This window comes from Coregonus lavaretus (genome assembly GCF_964263955.1).
Source record: "Coregonus lavaretus genome assembly, chromosome: 10".
NCBI lineage: Eukaryota > Metazoa > Chordata > Actinopteri > Salmoniformes > Salmonidae > Coregonus > Coregonus lavaretus.
The window spans coordinates 41,928,509-41,944,895 of record NC_139997.1 but is presented as its reverse complement, the minus strand read 5'-3'; the positions used below and the strand labels follow the sequence as shown (position 1 = coordinate 41,944,895).

General features: G+C 42.2%; 1 pseudogene across 1 annotated transcript in view; it reads right to left on the bottom strand.

Annotated features, from left to right (window-relative positions):
• LOC311135652 (seizure protein 6 homolog) overlaps positions 1–16,387 on the bottom strand; it is a 294,033-nt pseudogene that overhangs the window by 31,712 nt on the left and 245,934 nt on the right. The window contains exon 9 of the transcript in view: positions 15,819–15,957. The product of the transcript in view is annotated as a seizure protein 6 homolog (transcript). The remainder of the gene's footprint in view (positions 1–15,818; positions 15,958–16,387) is intronic.

Here is a 16,387-nt window from a genome sequence, read left to right as displayed (position 1 = left end):
CCTCAACTACCTCAACTAGCCGGTGCCCCCGCACATTGACTCTGCAACGGTACCCCCCTGTATATATAGCCTCCCTACTGTCACTTTATTTTACTGTATATATAGCCTCCCTACTGTCACTTTATTTTACTTCTGCTCTTTTTTTCTCAACACTTTTTTTGTTGTTGTTTTATTCTTACTTTTTTTGTTTAAAATAAATGCACTGTTGGTTAAGGGCTGTAAGTAAGCATTTCACTGTAATGTCTGCACCTGTTGTATTCGGCGCATGTGACCAATACAATTTGATTTGATTTGATTTGCAGCAGGGATTTTGGCCCACTCCTCCATACAGACCTTCTCCAGACCTTCAGGTTTTGGGGCTGTCGCTGGGCAATACGGACTTTCAGCTCCCTCCAAAGATGTTCTATTGGGTTCAGGTCTGGAGACTGGCTAGGCCACTCCAGGACCTTGAGATGCTTCTTACGGAGCCACTCCTTAGTTGCCCTGGCTGTGTGTTTCGGGTCGTTGTCATGCTGGAAGACCCAGCCACGACCCATCTTCAATGCTCTTACTGAGGGAAGGAGGTTGTTGGCCAAGATCTCGTGATACATGGCCCCCTCCATCATCCCCTCAATACGGTGCAGTCGTCCTGTCCCCTTTGCAGAAAAGCATCCCCAAAGAATGATGTTTCCATCTCCATGCTTCACGTTTGGGATTTGTGTTCTTGGGGTTGTACTCATCCTTCTTCTTCCTCCAAACACAGCGAGTGGAGTTTAGACCAAAAAGCTATATTTTTTCTCATCAGACCACATGACCTTCTCCCATTCCTCCTCTGGATCATCCAGATGGTCAATGGCAAACTTCAGACGGGCCTGGACATGCGCTGGCTTGAGCAGGGGGACCTTGCATGCGCTGCAGGATTTTAATCCATGACGGCGTAGTGTGTTACTAATGGTTTTCTTTGAGACTGTGGTCCCAGCTCTCTTCAGGTCATTGACCAGGTCCTGCCGTGTAGTTCTGGGCTGATCCCTCACCTTCCTCATGATCATTGATGCCCCACGAGGTGAGATCTTGCATGGAGCCCCAGACCGAGGGTGATTGACCGTCATCTTGAACTTCTTCCATTTTCTAATAATTGCGCCAACAGTTGTTGCCTTCTCACCAAGCTGCTTGCCTATTGTCCTGTAGCCCATCCCAGCCTTGTGCAGGTCAACAATTTTATCCCTGATGTCCTTACACAGCTCTCTGGTCTTGGCCATTGTGGAGAGGTTGGAGTCTGTTTGAGTGTGTGGACAGGTGTCTTTTATACAGGTAACGAGTTCAAACAGGTGCAGTTAATACAGGTAATGAGTGGAGAACAGGAGGGCTTCTTAAAGAAAAACTAACAGGTCTGTGAGAGATGGAATTCTTACTGGTTGGTAGGTGATCAAATACTTATGTCATGCAATAAAATGCAAATTAATTACTTAAAAATCAGACAATGTGATTTTCTGGATTTTTGTTTTAGATTCCGTCTCTCACAGTTGAAGTGTACCTATGATAAAAAATTACAGACCTCTACATGCTTTGTAAGTAGGAAAACCTGCAAAATCGGCAGTGTATCAAATACTTGTTCTCCCCACTGTATGTGTATATATATATATATATATACACACAGCTGTGGAAAAAATTAAGAGACCACTGCAAATTTTTCTTAAATCAGCATCTCTACATGTATGACAGCCATTCCATTCCAGTGTCTGTTGAATTCCAACACAGGCACACCTCATTCTACTGAATTAGGTACTGATTAGGTGATCACATGAACCACATTTTATTTAACGAGGAAAAGTATAAAAACCACTGCTGTGGTCATCACTATCCTCTTGCAATAGGACCAGCTGAATGGCAAAAACAGTGCTAATAGTACTTCAAAAGAAATATTAATAAATAACTAAATATTGGCCATGCCAAAAGAGTTGAAAAGGAAAGTTTTGAGTGAGGAAAAGAAGCGTTCAAAAAGAATGGCAAACAGCAGCTGGGGTGAAGTGCACGGCGAGGACGGTTCGAAACAGGCTCCTAGGGGCAGGGCTGAAGTCGTGCAAAGCTAGAAAAAAGCCCTTAGCCTGGCTCTTCTTTGCTTCTCATTGATTGAGGTTTGCAAAAGACCATAAGGATTGGACTGTAGAGGACTAGAGTAAGGTCATCTTCTCTGATGAGTCCAATTTTCAGCTTTGCCCAACACCTGGTCATCTAATGGTTAGACAGAGACCTGGAGAGGCCTACAAGCCACAGTGTCTCGCAACCACTGTGAAATTTGGTGGAGGATCGGTGATGATCTGGGGGTGCTTCAGCAAGGCTGGAATCAGGCAGATTTGTCTTTGTGAAGGACGCATGAATCAAGCCACGTACAAGGTTGTCCTGGAAGAAAACTTGCTTCCTTTAGCTCTGACATTGTTCCCCAACTCTGAGGATTGGTTTTTCCACCAGGACAATGTGCCATGCCACACAGCCAGGTCAATCAAGGTGTGGATGGAGGACCACCAGATCAAGACCCTGTCATGGCCAGCCCAATCTCTAGACCTGAACCCCATTGAAAACTTCTGGAATGTGATCAAGAGGAAGATGGATGGTCACAAGCCATCAAACAAAGCCGAGCTGCTTGAATTTTTGCGCCAGGAGTGGCATAAAGTCACACAACATCAATGTGAAAGACTGGTGGAGAGCATGCCAAGACGCATGAAAGCTGTGATTGAAAATCTGGGTTATTCCACCAAATATTGATTTATGAACTCTTCCTAAGTTAAAACATTACTATTGTGTTGTTTAAAAAAGAACATTAACTTATTTTCTTTGCATTATTCGAGGTCTGACAACACTGCATCTTTTTTGTTATTTTGACCAGTTGTCATTTTCTGCAAATAAATGCTCGAAATGACAATATTTTTATTTGGAATTTGGGAGAAATGTTCTCAGTAGTTTATAAAATAAAACAAAAATGTTATTTTTACCCAAACATATACCTATAAATAGTAAAACCAGAGAAACTGATAATTTTGCAGTGGTCTCTTAATTTTTTCCACAGCTGTGTGTGTATATATATATATATATATATATATATATATATACAGTGAGGGAAAAAAGTATTTGATCCCCTGCTGATTTTGTACGTTTGCCCACTGACAAAGAAATGATCAGTCTATAATTTTAATGGTAGATTTATTTGAACAGTGAGAGACAGAATAACAACAAAAAAATCCAGAAAAACGCATGTACATTTTTTTATTAATTGATTTGCATTTTAATGAGGGAAATAAGTATTTGACCCCCTCTCAATCAGAAAGATTTCTGGCTCCCAGGTGTCTTTTATACAGGTAACGAGCTGAGATTAGGAGCACACTCTTAAAGGGAGTGCTCCTAATCTCAGTTTGTTACCTGTATAAAAGACACCTGTCCACAGAAGCAATCAATCAATCACATTCCAAACTCTCCACCATGGCCAAGACCAAAGAGCTCTCCAGAGATGTCAGGGACAAGATTGTAGACCTACACAAGGCTGGAATGGGCTACAAGACCATCGCCAAGCAGCTTAGTGAGAAGGTGACAACAGTTGGTGCGATTATTCGCAAATGGAAGAAACACAAAATAACTGTCAATCTCTCTCGGCCTGGGTCACCAAGCAAGATCTCACCTCGTGGAGTTGCAATGATCATGAGAACGGTGAGGAATCAGCCCAGAACTACACAGGAGGATCTTGTCAATGATCTCAAGGCAGCTGGGACCATAGTCACCAAGAAAACAATTGGTAACACACTACGCCGTGAAGGACTAAAATCCTGTAGCACCCGCAAGTAGCACCCCCCTGCTCAAGAAAGCACATATACAGGCCCGTCTGAAGTTTGCCAATGAACATCTGAATGATTCAGAGGAGAACTGGGTGAAAGTGTTGTGGTCAGATGAGACCAAAATCGAGCACTTTGGCATCAACTCAACTCGCCGTGTTCGGAGGAGGAGGAATGCTGCCTATGACCCCAAGAACACCATCCCCACCATCAAACATGGAGGTGGAAACATTATGCTTTGGGGGTGTTTTTCTGCTAAGGGGACAGGACAACTTCACCGCATCAAAGGGACGATGGACGGGGCCATGTACCGTCAAATCTTGGGTGAGAACCTCCTTCCCAGCCAGGGCATTGAAAATGGGTCGTGGATGGGTATTCCAGCATGACAATGACCCAAAACACACGGCCAAGGCAACAAAGAAGTGGCTCAAGAAGAAGCACATTAAGGTCCTGGAGTGGCCTAGCCAGTCTCCAGACCTTAATCCCATAGAAAATCTGTGGAGGGAGCTGAAGGTTCGAGTTGCCAAACGTCAGGCTCGAAACCTTAATGACTTGGAGAAGATCTGCAAAGAGGAGTGGGACAAAATCCCTCCTGAGACGTGTGCAAACCTGGTGGCCAACTACAAGAAACGTCTGACCTCTGTGATTGCCAACAAGGGTTTTGCCACCAAGTACTAAGTCATGTTTTGCAGAGGGGTCAAATACTTATTTCCCTCATTAAAATGCAAATCAATTTATAAGATTTTTTACATGTGTTTTTCTGGATTTTTTTGTTGTTATTCTGTCTCTCACTGTTCAAATAAACCTACCATTAAAATTATAGACTGATCATGTCTTTGTCAGTGGGCAAACGTACAAAATCAGCAGGGGATCAAATACTTTTTTCCCTCACTGTATATACACATACATATACATATACATATACATACATACATACATACATATATATATATATATAGATATCCTTTTTAAAAATATATTTATCTTTATTACTTTCCAACCCCACCGCCCCTTCCCTAATTGGAGTAAACTAGTGTACAACAATGCTTAGGCCTCTACTTCCAGCTTATACATACTATATACATTTTATGGACACAGTCAATTTTACAATAATTCTAATTTGTCTCTGTTTCCTCTGACTCCACAGAGCTCTCTCTCTCTCTTCAATGAATATGTACTGGAAGATGTATTTGCTGAAGTGAAAGTATAATGATAACTCACAATTCCTCATTGCCATTCACTCAGGGGGAACTACATCGTTTATCCCCATGGGAAAATTAGATTGCTGAATAATGCCTATACTGGTTAACTGTTGAGTGGTATTGATAGATGGTATATAGAGGTAAAGAGCCTCAAACTGGAGAGGTCCTAGACAGGGTCACATGATTGAGAGAATAAGATACATGGGTAGCCTATTATTCATACTAAGAAAAAGAAAACTGCATCATAAGAAGAAAAGAAAGTAAACAATGGAAGAAGACCAGGTGCTGAAGGAGGATGGACTCCATCTGAGCAGGTCATTGTATAGATAAATACTGTCATTACATCAACGTCAGGAATAGGCCCTGTTTTCCATTGTCATTGCTGCAATGTATCTCCATGATGACACACACATAAAACCTGTCACAGCTTGACTTGGGGGCTCAGCTGCCTCAGCCTAACTTCTGAATTCATTAACCTTTCCAAACAGAGGACTTAGACTCATTGCCCTCTCTCTTTCTGGAGCAAGAGCAAAGCCTGACCTTTATTCAAAGAAGAAAGAGGAGAAAGAATGGAAAAATAAGCAGTGAAAAACTCTGGTCCCCATAGATGATTTCAGCAGAGAAAGCTCCAGTGTTCAGTGTGCAACCAGGAGCAGGTGTCAGAATAGCTTTGCAGATGTCTGTGCGGCCCACGGATGGGCCATATTAATATTCACAGCCTCTGTGTAGGAGAGCACGTAAAAGGACAAATCCACCCAAAACCACTCATTCCTATAATTTACAGTGTTAAATAACACTAATATGTGAGAACATTATATTTCATTTTGTCGTTATAAGGTTGGTAGAAACATGTGAAAATCATTGTGCAGCTCAAGTCGACTACAAAACCCATAATGCAATCTCTCTATACAGATACCATATCTGTAATTTGATCATCCTGTTGTTGCAGGAATTTTCCTGCACTGCAAGTAATGCAAACTTGTAGTGTATTAGAGATTTAAAAAAGCTTTTAAAGTTTGTAATTTCCACTTTATACTTTCTGACTTGATTAGCCCTAATGAAAAATGTATCAACCCCTGTAAAAAATATCCATTCATCAATAAGAATTCACATGTCCTGTTGCTGCAGAATTAGTTTCCTGCTCTGTGAAACTGGCTCAAATTAAGATAAGGGATCTGTATGGGCTGGCTGGCTGGCTAGCTAGATAGACAGTTAGCAAACGTAGCTACAGAAAATAATACCAAAGTCAATGTCAGCATGTGAAGTAGCTGGTTAGCTGTAAAATCGCCTAAACAAACTGCACTATCAATTTATGAGTCTACAATATCAACGTGTTCAACCTGCAGATCGGTGTGCAGAGTGGTCTGACATTGACAACGTCCGTGCAACGGCACCATGCAATGCACCCTGGACTGAAGAGGCCGACAAATAGGAGAAATGTGGTGGACCCTCTGTTAAAACCCCCTAAGGTCGATGTCCGCGTCCCTGTGGAAATCTAATTAGCATAATAAATACATCTCTATAAAAATCTGTCAGTTTAAGTTAGCGATATCTGTTTTTTTGCCTTGGATGTGTCTCAATTCACCGCATCCGCCTATGTTGCAAGGTGGCAGAGCTAGAGTGGTGTTTGACAGACCATGAGACATACCGAAAATCGGTCTTCTCACAACAACATCTGTAGCGTCCGAATGGTTTGGCTTACAAAACTACTAAGACGCCTCTATGGAAAGACGAGACTCTCACGATGGTGTTCTCCATCTTGGGACTCGTCTGTAATTGGTACAGCCGATCTGCCAACTTCTGTCTGTAGCGTCTGAACAGTTTGGGCTACACACTAATATGACTCCTCTGTGTAAAGGTGAGACACTTCAGAACAAACTTCCTTTAGATTTTTTTGGGTGACTATCTGTTGTTCCCCCCGGGTTAGACAGGGCTTAGACTGTTTAGTGCCAAAAATAAGGGTTTAAATATATGTGCTTAGACTTTTATGGGTTAAATTACACATTTCTCGAGGTAGGAATATTGCAAAAAAATATTATCAATGGCTCATTCAAGAGAAGACAACGTCCCGCATTATGACATCGGCCAGTTTCGCGATCTAAAAACTGTATTCCTATTAACTTCCACTGTAGTGAGAGTGGCTTTATCGCAATGCCACGTCATACTGGCCAAATTTCTGCCTGCTTGAATGACAATAGCTCAGATGCAGATGAAAACATGAAATGACCCCGGGAATCGATACAACATTGCTCAGAGATGCACAAAAACAATATAACATTCAAGATGGGGGAGTTTTCCTTTAAGAGTGATAAAGGAGGGGGGCTGCGTTCTCCAGACAGCAATGGGTAAGAGCAATCCTCTTGTACCTATCAATCACCTGTCTCCTGCATCCGCTACATGCTTGGATGCAGAATACATTTCATTTACATGAGAAAGTGCACATGACTTTTTTGAGGATGGGCACCCAAAGGACGGACTATCTCTACCTCTGCTCTCCTTCATAGTTCCTTGTAAGGTGAAGATTAACACTTTACTGTGTGTGTGTGTGTGTCTGTGTTGATGGATTGTGGCAGACCATTTCAATCCATTGCTTAAGCTCTTATTAAACGGGGCGATGCCCACAGGGCATCTTAGCAAGGAGGTAGGCAGACACCACTGTGTGCCTGCCCAGTGTGCCTGCGGTCAGATTTGGGCTTATCTAACTCGCCTTCAACTCCAGAATACAAATCAGGGATGGCAAAGACGGAGATGAGAGCCAAACAAGGTGAAGCCTGACAAAGTACTCCCTCTAGTCTGCAGGACGGGCATAAAATCAAATTAGATCTCCATTTTCCCACTTAAACCCTGGGTCGAGGCACTCCAACAGCAAACGCCTGTAGGATGGATGGGAATGAGAGGTTGTGGAATTGACAGGTTTGACATGGATCGGCTGCCTTATTAAGCCAGTGATTAAGTCCACTGATCCAAATTATCATGGGCAAACAACACAATGCACCAGCATGAAGACCAAAACACATGCACCTTGAAATAGTACTTTATGGTGTTATTTGCCTATGTATGTAAAATCATTGGACCAGAATCTAACAGACCCTTTATTGCCCTGTCAGATACACAAGCAGAGGTAGATACACGAGGAGGGACAGCCACAGAGTGATGGGATGTGATGCTATGTCAAAAAAAAACGAATGAGCCTTGGGCAAATGTGGAGTAAGCCTGTGGGAAGCTCTGTTGCTGCAGCTCCCCAGAAATGTTGGAAATGCGTGCACACACACACACACACACGCACGCACGCACGCACGCATGCCCACACACACTTTTGTTGCTTTCACACAAGTGTACAGGTACTTGAGATTGAGATTGCTCTCAGGGATCGAGCTGCTGTAAAAGCAGTTTTCCCCTGCAGAAATAGAAGCATGCAAAACAGCTGGTCAGGAGGCTGTGAATCCAGACACAAACCAAACAGAATGAAGAGCATTCTGTAGTATCTTCATTTCCCTGTCTCCATGAGAGGAAAAAGCTTGAGGCAGGCAGAATCCGAGCAGGAAGTAATTACAAACGCCTCAATCTCAGAGGTGTTGGACAGCTCAAACTTAACTCAGATTTTAATACTAGCATGCTGCCCAGAAGCATCCAGTAAATGTAAGCATTCTCTAGAAGTGTATCTGTGGACCCATGGAGCAGCTCTCTCAGTGGATGTGTCCAGTCATGAGAGACTGTGGAAGGCTGTGTGCTGCCCTGGTCCAGTGGCATGCTGGCTCTGGAGGGCTGGGCTGAGAGTGTGGGACACTTTCTAAGCAGAGAACCAGCACGCACCCGTTCCATTGTTTGAGTTCCTCTCCTAGATTTAATGTAAAAACAGTCATGGCTGACAGAGCCTCCCTGGCTGTTCCAGACACGGTGAACACTTCTGAGATGGTAAGTAAACACAGCTATTCGCTCTCAACCCTGGCTTTATCTGGACTTTAGTTATTTCTAAACAATTACATGGAATGAGGTTTTCCCGTTCGTTTAGCTTTATCTTTTTAATTAGAAAGTTAAATATTGATTTTTAAAGGCCAGGGCTTTGGTGCCTGGGCCAGGGAGCGTATGAAAAATGACTTATTAATGACATTCCTGCCAAATCCCTGTGCCCCCGGGGGCAACACACACCACACTGCCCTGCGTACAGGCACCCTGCCAGCCTGGAGAGGAAGAGGGAAGAGGGGAGGGGAGGATACATTCCAAAGTCCAGAGGACCACCATCAGTCTAGATCCATCTATTTATGATGACTATAACCTATAGCACTGACAGTTGCAAAACAGATGCATGAGCCTGTTATCTTAGTCAGTAATCCACATGCTATTCCCAGAGCCTCCACTAGAGGGTTTATTTTGACATATGGTGACCAATACTATGTAAATAGTTACAGTAGTCTGGACATTTTCTAAGATCCCTTTGTAGGTTTAAAATAATTCACAATTCACTTATATGTTATTAAATATTCATTAAAATACCTTTCCCAGAATGCATCAAACACTATAGAATGGAAGGGATCCATCTAATCTCATGACAAAAAATAAATTAAAAATACTGTGTGACAATTTTTGAGTTTGAATCTAGATATTTGGAATGGTATCTGTATTCTTTGCAGTAATAAGTGGCAAATGCTTTTCCTTTTTTATTTCCTTTAATTTAAATTCAATTCAAATTCTACTTTCCGTGGGGTGTTTCCAATTCAAATTAAAATTTGAAATCATGGTTGAATTTAATTAAATTCTGAAATTCCGAATTGACCCCAACCCTGGTAGCTAGCTGCAGTATGTATGGAGGTTGTTATTGGTGAAACAACACTTATATCTTCACCTGGCATCTACCCTAGACATCCCGGTGGTGTGAGTCACAGGCAGGTGTGCATGACTGTCACCTGTGCTGCCGCCCGCCTGTCCATGCCCCCAAGTGTGCTGTCTTAATGAGCAGTGAGCCAGCCCTCCTAGTTTGGCCTAAATTAATTAATCAGTCCTCATTATGCACACTGTTCCTCAGTAATTGCGAGCACAGGCACAGTGATGAATGATAATAGAGGAGAGAAAGGATTCTCATTAACAGGGAAAAGTGTGTGCCCACCCTTATAATGAGCCCGCTTCCACCCATCAGAGGTGTTTCCCTTCCTGCTACTCACACAGGTACTCTCTCTCTCTCTCTCTCTCTCTCTCTCTCTCTCTCTCTCTCTCTCTCTCTCTCTCTCTCTCTCTCTCTCTCTCTCTCTCTCTCTCTCTCTCTCTCTCTCTCTCTCTCTCTCTCTCTCTCTCTCTCTCTCTCACTCACTCACTCACTCACTCACTCACTCACTCACTCACTCACTCACTCACTCACTCACTCACTCACTCACTCACTCACCCGAGACAAGACCAGCAGACTCATTTCAGATAAATGACCAACAGTGTGACGGTGGGGTCTTGCAGGGTCAGGGAAGCAGTGGGTTTCTGCCATGTAAGCATGCCTGACCAGGTTGGAGCTTAGCTGGAGTTGGGTAGAGCAGGATCAATTTAATGGAAGCTTATGTGGCTAAGAATGATACCGAAATTCAAGGCCCAGGGAACTTAGTCAGTCAGTAAACTCTCTGTAAAGATTCTCACAGCCTTATTCAAACTAATTTATTTGTGAATTTTCTTAAAGCAGAAAAATAAGAAAAAATAAGATGTTGTATTGTCACCTACACCAGTGCTGTGAAAAGGGTTGTTATACAGGGTCAGTCATAAACAGTATCTTAGCCAGACAAATGTTTTCAGATGCATCAGTTAATTTTGTATTGTTTGAGATGCTCACGAGCAACATGACTCCTGACTAAAGTATCAGAAATGTTATTTAAACCCCAAGCCCATCAAATAAACCCCACTTGGCTTTATTTTCCCCCCTTACTAGCTCTGACTTTGCTGATAGCTACTTTATTGAGGAAAAATGTACTTACTATGAATGTGATATGTGGTTGTCCCACCTATCTTAAGATGAATGCGATAACTGTAAGTCGCTCTGGATAAGAGCGCCTGCTAAATGACTAAAATGTAAATGTAAAATGTGTATGATTAGGGATGTGTGTGTCATTGGCACGCCCTGCCGCTATCATTCCCTTCCATCTGTGGCTCTCATTTGATGTGTCTCACTGATAATGATCCATATGCCAGTGGACACATTGGAGAGTTTGGGTTCTGTGAGGGGCTGTATGGGGGAGAGTTTTGAGGTCAACACCATAGAATTAGGATTTAGAATACTAGAATGGACATGAACCTTCTTATGACGGGATAAAAGTCAGCCATTTTGGTCAGGGAGTTGGTCAACCATGGTTTGCCAGTGCTGTGATATTGTGTAAAATAATTAATTTCAATCATTTATCTCCACTGTATGTTTGTTAGCTATCTAGGCAGCCAGTTTTAGAGGAATGATTCCATACATTTTTCAAATTAACTGCCAATATCCCAATATTCCATTCAAACAATGCAGTCAATCCACAGCCATACACTGACTGAAATCAGTAGATGATAGGACATAGACAAGTTGTAAATGCAACAAATGCTGATATTGTATCATATAATTGCACTCTCAGCTTTTCTTCTTACATTTACGATCTGTTTACATATATTTTAAATGCTATTTATACAGAAAATGTATATAAAACCCATATAAACTGTATTTATGATTATATGCCAATATTTTAGGTTGACAATCATTTTATTACACAATTTCTGATATATTTTTTTTGTTTGTTTTTTTAACCTTTATTTAACCAGGTAAGCCAGTTGAGAACAAGTTCTCATTTACAACTGCAACCTGGCCAAGATAAAGCAAAGCAGTGCGATAAAAACAACAACACAGAGTTACATATGGGGTAAAAAAAAACATAAAGTCAAAAAAATACAACAGAAAATATATATACAGTGTGTGCAAATGTAGCAAGTTATGGAGGTAAGGCAATAAATAGGCTATAGTGCAAAATAATTACAATTAGTATTAACACTGGAATGCTAGATGTGCAAGAGATTATGTGCAAATAGAGATACTGGGGTGCAAAAGAGCAAAATAAATAACAATATAGGGATGAGGTAGTTGGGTGAGCTAATTTCAGATGGGCTGTGTACATGTGCAGTGATCGGTAAGGTGCTCTGACAACTGATGCTTAAAGTTAGTGAGGGAGATAAGAGTCTCCAGCTTCAGAGATTTTTGCAATTCGTTCCAGTCATTGGCAGCAGAGAACTGGAAGGAATGGCGGCCAAAGGAGGTGTTGGCTTTGGGAATGACCAGTGAGATATACCTGCTGGAGCGCAGACTACGGGTGGGTGCTGCTATGGTGACCAATGAGCTAAGATAAGGCGGGGATTTGCCTAGCAGTGATTCATAGATGGTTCCAGTCATGCCTTTGTTTTATTTTCCTGCATAAGTAAAAATCAGGATTATGCCTCTACTGCCATTCATCCAAATTAGATGGTTTGGATTTCTCCCATTCTTCTCTGCAGTCTGGGCTCTGGCTGGGCCACTCAAGTACATTCAGAGACTTGTCCCGAAGTGTTTTTGTTTTATTATCTTTGACATAGACGTGAGTGGGGGAGCAATACTAAAAGAGCCCATTTTCCATAACCTGTGGGTTGGTACAATGCATTCGGAAAGTATTCAGACCCCTTTACTTTTCCACATTTTGTTATGTTACAGCCTTATTCTAAAATTGATTAAATACTTTTTTCAATCTACACACAATACCCCATAATGACAAAGCAAAAAAACGTTTTTAGAAATGTTTGCAAATGTATAGAAAATACAAATACAAAAGTATTCAGACCCTTTGCTATGAGACTCGAAATTGAGCTCAGGTGCATCCTGTTTCCATTGATCATCCTTGAGATGTTTCTACAACTTGATTGGAGTTTCTACAACTTGATTTGGAAAGGCACACATATAAGGTCTATGTAAGGTCCCACAGTTGACGGTGCGTGTCAGAGCAAAAATCAAGCCATGAGGTCGAAGGAATTGTCCATAGAGCTCCGAGAGGATTGTGTTGAGGCACAGCTCTGGGGAAGGGTACCAAAACATTTCTGCAGCATTGAAGGTCCCCAAGAACACAATGGCCTCCATCATTCTTAAATGGAAGAAGTTTGGAAACACCAAGGCTCTTCCTAGAGCTGGCCGCCCGGTCAAACTGAGCAATCGGGGGAGAAGGGCCTTGGTCAGGGAGGTGACCAAGAACCCGATGGTCACTCTGACAGAGCTCCAGAGTTCCTCTGTGGAGGTAAGATAACCTTCCAGAAGGACAACCATCTCTGCAGCACACCACCAAGCAGGCCTTTATGGTAGAGTGGCCAAACGGAAGCCACTCCTCAGTAAAAGGCACATGACAGACCACTTGGAGTTTGCCAAAAGGCACCTAAAGGACTCTCAGACTATGAGAAACAAGATTCGCTGGTGTGATGAAATCAAGATTGAACTCTTTGGCCTGAATGCCAAGAGTCATGTCTGGAGGAAACCTGGCACCATCCCTACGGTGAAGCATGGTGGTGGCAGCATCATGCTGTAGGGATGTTTTTCAGCGGCAGGGACTGGGAGACTAGTCAGGATCGAGGGAAAGATGAACGGAGCAAAGTAAAGAGAGATCCTTGATGAAAACCTGCTCCAGAGTGCTCAGGACCTCAGACTGGGATGAAGGTTCACCTTCCAACAGGACAACGACCCTAAGCACACAGCCAAGACAATGCAGGAGTGGCTTCGGGACAAGTCTCTGAATGTTCTTGAGTGGCCCAGCCAGAGCCCAGACTGCAGAGAAGAATGGGAGAAACTCCCCAAATACAGGTGTGCCAAGCTTGTAGCGTCATACCGAAGAAGACTTGAGGCTGTAATCACTTCCAAAGGTGCTTCAACAAAGTACTGAGTAAAGGGTCTGAATACTTATTTAAATGTGATATTTCACTATTTTTTTGAAATATACATTTGCAAAATGTTCTAAATCCTGTTTTTACTTTGTCATTATGGGGTATTGTGTGTAGATTGATGAGGGAAAAAAACAATTTAATCCATTTTAGAATAAGGCTGTAACGTAACAAAATGTGGAAAAAGTCAAGGGGTCTGAATACTTTCTGAATGCACTGTAGGTAAGTAGGCAGGTAGGTAGGTAGGACTGAGTTCTGAACTGAGAGTTCAGAGCTTCTGCTCTTTTCTATAACCTGTAGGGAACACAATATATGAGCTATACTTGGCATGTAGGTTTCTCAGTTACAGGTAGCAGAAATTGGGATATGGGGGAGGGGAATGGACAGGATATATGCAAATGTGATACTGTAGTAAAAATTAACATGTTTTTGTGGACTGTAGTGTTTTTGCAGACATTTCTGTAGTATTTACTACAGTGTTTTTTTGTGGATAATACTGTAGTATTTACTATAGTATTCTAGAGTACACAACAAAATGACAACTATATGTACTACACATGATCGAGGGATACTATAGTGTTTTGTACAGTGTACTACAGTTTACTACAGAATTCTATAGTAAGTACTGTGGTATTCTATAGTAAACGGTAGTATTCTATAGTAAACTGTAGTTTTTTTTTTAATGTGAGTTAACCTTTCAATGCTCCTGTACTACTGTTTCAGGCAAAAACATGATTCACATATGATGAGAAGAAATATGCACATTATGGTATCTCATGGGAGTTAAGCCGCTATATACTCTGTGGACAGCATGCAGCTAGCGTATGAAACCCATATGAACTTGTTTGACTGCCAAAGAGTAAACATTACTCATGCACGTGCACACACGCACGCATGCACACACACACAGTGTATAGCAGGGATCATCAAATAGATTCAGCCGCGGGCCGATTTGTTTGTGAGTGGATGATCGGGGGGCCGAACATAATTACAAATTATTTGTAGACTGCAATTTGATCGTAAGAATCACAAACAGATCACGTGTCTCTCTATTATGCATGGGAATACTTGGGAACAGATTAAAATAACTGGTGTTTTTACATTATTTTATGTCCAACAATTACATGTATTTATTTTTGCTCAGAAAACTTGGGGGGGGGGGGGGGGGGGGGCAAATAAACCCCCCTGGGGGCCAGTTGGGGAACTCTTGTGTATAGAGTATAAACATTGGGGCCGTGTGAAACTTTAAAGAGACTTCACTCTGGAAGATGAGGGAGGCAGGCTCTCTGATCATGTCAAACTTAACTGGTCCATTCTCTTGGCAGAGTGCTCTGAAGAGACAGCAGAGGATCAGCAGAACACAAAAAACTATTGGAGGGGCCAGGGCCTAGTGAAAGTGCTGCAGGAGTGTTTGTGTATGTTTAAGTGGTGAATTAATGTTGTTGCGAGAGCTAGGTAAGTGGCTCGGAATGGTCTCACTGCCAGAGCGTATTCTGAAAGGCAACTCTGAGACACACACTAGGGAAAGGGAGAGCATGGAGGCTTACTGGCTAATCTGGTCAGAGAGTGTGCTGGAAGCTGTGCTGAATATTCAATGGACTGGATGAAAACATAGATTTCATTTCTGAGTACAACATCAGTAGCAATGCTCTCCCTTTAGGATAGTTCTACATTCTGAGATTTTGCCTACTGAACTTGCAGTATCCTTTTGCCTATGTTTGATGTATCCTTTTGCCTATTGGTATGTGAGTGTTTGTGCATGTAGTGAAAAAGGCTTTTACCCTATGCAGCATAACTTGAAATAGATCTATCTACTCTTTAACATTTTCACGAAGAAGAAAAGCAAGCTATGACATTAAATGACATGAGGTTGGTTTGAACTTCAGTGTGACCTCTGCTGCTATTGGAGTGGAGAGCTGGCACTTACACTTGGATGTCCAGCATGATCCTTTTGTCCTCTTCCACATGGATGCCCCAGATGCAGTCCTGGCCCTTGTCGTAGGCCTCGGGCCAGTTTGGAGAGAGAACCACCCCAGCTGAGTCTGTGATCTCACCACTACACACAGCTGGGACACACATATAAGCACAGTCAAGTCCAAATACTGAGAAACAAATGAATACATGGCCAACACTCTGATAATCCCAAAAAGTTAACTCAAAGACAAACACCTACATACAAATTGTATACCTAGTACTCACAGTACAGCCATCTTCAAATAGGAAAAAACAAGTGATCTTAACTGTCAGTGCCAGCTGACCTGATTATGTTTTAATAATCACAGGTTTTGCTGTTGGTCTGGGGACTGTGGAACATCTTTTAAAAGCCATGTGAATTCACAGGGGTAAATAAAAGACGGTCATGAAAGAGCATCACTGCTGAACAGAATACCATTCATAATGACTTTCCATGCTCCTTGAGGGGGCCTAAGAGGGGTAGAACCGTTACAAACTGCTAACGCTGAAAAATACAGTTCTCTAGTCCTGAACAGCAGAAAT